A 3,670-nucleotide genomic window follows, 5' to 3' on the forward strand; every position below is an offset into this window, starting at 1 on the left:
AAACCCTCCTCTAATTTATGATCATGGAATGTGAGGGGCTTCAACTAAGAGGTAAAGAATAAAAAGTTGAGGATATTTGTTAGAAGGAATAAAGTGCAGCTCGTAGCTATATATGAGCATAGAGTTATTACAGAAAAAACTAGAACTATTATGAATAAAGTCATACCAGGATGGGAATGGTATTCTAATGAGCCATGGTTTATAATGGGGGATTTCAATTCTATATTAATACAGGAGGACATGTTTATTGGTAGTCAAGTTCAGACTGCAAAAACCAAAGACTTTAGTGAATGGATGATTGACTATAATATGGCTGAGCTACACACTGATAGGAGGAACTTCACATGGACAAATGGACATGTATATAGCAGAATAGACAAAGCTATAGTGAATGTTGAATGGTTAGTTAAGATGCCAACAATGCAAGTCTTGATTATGGATCCATTATTCTCAGACCATTCCCCTCTAAGTTTGACAATAGAGGAACAAAGAGATATAAGAACGAGGCCATTTAGATTTTATAATTGCTTAGTACATCACCTAGAGTTCATGAATAAAGTATGATCGAGTTGGCAAATATAAAGTGGAGGCATGAAAGGGGTCTGGATGAACTTGAAAATGGTGAGGAGAGAAATGCTGAAGCTGAACCAAAAAGAGTTTATGGGAGTATATAATAAAGTTAGACTATTAAGGAGTGCACTTACTATTAAACAAAGTCAAATGAGGAGTGCCCCAGTTACACAAAATAAGCTTGATGAATAGAAACAATTGAGATTAGAGTTAACAAAATGGAGCTTGATTAAAGAAAGTTGTCACGACCCAACCCTGTAGGCCGCGACTGGGGTCCGACCTGAACCCTCTTGTATGTATCTACTAGTTACACTTAAGTTGAACCGTGTGTGATGTGATACTATACACAGACCACAATGGGTCGAAAACTTTTTCATATACATGTAGCCTTTATCACCTATATCATAACAGGAAAGGGCACGCAAGCCGACGAGGCTACCATAACATGAAAACATTTGCAATACGTCGTATGAGCAAAACTAGAACGAACTTATAAATAACCCACATACACATTTCTACAAACCTCTAAGAGTAATAACTGCATCATATGGCGGGACAGGGCCCCCGCCGTACCTCTGAATAAATGAATATGTACATCAAATAACCAGTATCAAAAACTAGGCTCCAGAACAGTGAAGCACTTCCGACATAGCTGAGAGGAACTCCTAAGCTGACGGATCTCCAGAACGAACATCAGTACCTGCGGGCATGAAACGCAGCCCCCCGAAGAAAGGGGGGTCAGTACGACATATGTACTGAGTATATAAAGCATAACATCATAACTGAGACAACAACTGAAATGGGGATACAGAAGACATGTATAACAGTTAACAGATTACTGTACCTGCAGCTTAAGACATGCAGTCATATACCTTATCATACCCTGTACCCGGCCCTCTAGTGAACTCGGCACCATAATCGTTTCATCATAATCATGAGTCATCATATCATCATGTATATCATTTTATCATGTCATCGTATACGACATCATATCATCGTATGCAACTAACATCGTATATCATCACCGTATATCTGGTTCACTCTAGGGCTCGGGGTCACAAATGTATCCCTATACTTTCATATGCATGCCTACATAAAGTGTCCGGCCCTTTAGTGAGGAACTCGGTGAAAGAGTAGTGTATGTCTATAGCATACCATCATCATATAGTAAAATACGTCGAGGAACGTTCGTCCCGATCCGTAATTTAAAACAATGCCGAAGAACATACGGCTCAATCCACATTTTCTATTATATCATTATATGTACATATCCGGCCCGGGATGCGGTGACGAGCATCATCACATACAGCGTCATCATATGCTTCACTTCATCGTATACGGCATTTCATCCTCGTATACTTCTTCTCTATATATATAGCGGGCCCGGGACTCGGTGAATGAATAGTAAAACTAGGCACGATCGCATTCCCGGCCCTCTTATGGGACTCGGTGGAAGATGGGTTACAGGGTGCTCGAATAGAGTAGTGAGAAACTATATGCAACTAAGTCATCTTTTGAGACTCAATGAAACAGTCAAGTGAATCGTCACCTGAAGATCAGAGTAGTAATCGTCTTAAGTATCTTCTAAACATCGTTACGGAGCATATCAACTGGAGTTTCAGGAATCGTAGACATGTATCGAGACAAGGTTAAACAGCTTATGGAAGTAGAGACATTTGTCGTCGCAGAGACTTTAGGAATATGAGCTGACACATTCAAGTATTATTCAGCAGATAGGAGACTGGAGGGTAGTTTAACTATTTTAAGAATTCTAATACCAAGTAGTAAACAAAAGTCACAATCATACCTGGAGCTTATAATTAGAACTACCTCCACCTCATATCATATGCTATTACATTTATACTTAAGACCTTCCAAAAGAAAGAACAGACAGGCTTTACATATACTATTATTCATGATCTAGTAGCCTGGAAAGGCAATAACTCAACTATTACAGGAGTCTTAACATTACAAAGTGAATACCATTATGAATTACATTTGGAGTTTCACGAGTGGAATTATCCCCACATTTCGTATACACAGAATTCATAACTTATACCTAAGACATGCCAAAAGAAAAGAAGAATAGCTCTACATACTTATTTTATAAACACGCCAAAAGAAAGCTTCACGTACCTCGTCTGAGTTATTTCTTATCCTGTTCGCCTCGTCGTCCTTTGAACCTATTAAACAGGAGATTAATATGCATATCAACTCTTCTTAATTTTCCAGCATCTTAGGTTACACCTTAGTGTTAATGGAATCTATTTCCTTAGTCGTTTCCTCGATTAGTTCTTTAGTTTGTTAAGGCGTTAACGAAAATTGGGCAGCACCTCCCCTATAGTGTGCCCTATCCGAATTTACAATTAGGTCCCTAAGACCTACAGCCAACCAACAACAACAACCTGCAGCAATTCACACCAACAATATATAACATAAAACTCCAAACGACCTATTCAAAAATACGATTTCACAACAGGGCGTCTAGCCTTTATTTTGTAACGCCTTTCATTATACGCAACGAGGGGTCATGTGGCTTCGACCAACAGCACCCTAACCCACATTATAAAATATTTAGGCCCTGCAAAAACAAGTCACACCCCTACAACATCACCTCACAAGAGCAATACTTTATTTCGATGACAATTCAACTATAGCGACTACAATTTAGCTTATTTCGAACGCCAAACTTTTCAAACCTTTTCCCCAACTTCCAGCAGCCCCTAAGGTGTGTAATACACCCTATAATAACATCATAAGCTTCAAATTAGAGGGGAAGACCTTACCTTATCCGAAATTGGTCAAAACTCGCCAAAATTCGCCTCAGAAGTTTCTTAACATGCTGAAACTTTAGCGGACTGTTTGTATCTTTTTGGTGCTACTCCGAATCGTAACTTTAAGTTAATAACACCTCCATAGCATGTATAAACCCTCACAAAAATGTGGGAGAAGAGAATCAAACCATACCTTAACAAACGGCTCTCCAAACGTGCTGAAAATTAACTTCGGAACTCCTCGACGCGGCTGAAACTAAGGGGCTGTTTGCGTGGCTTCTTGCTGCCCCAAATCCGAAATTTTCATTATTAAACACCGCTATATC

This window comes from Solanum dulcamara, chromosome 6 (genome assembly GCF_947179165.1).
Source record: "Solanum dulcamara chromosome 6, daSolDulc1.2, whole genome shotgun sequence".
Lineage (NCBI taxonomy): Eukaryota > Viridiplantae > Streptophyta > Magnoliopsida > Solanales > Solanaceae > Solanum > Solanum dulcamara.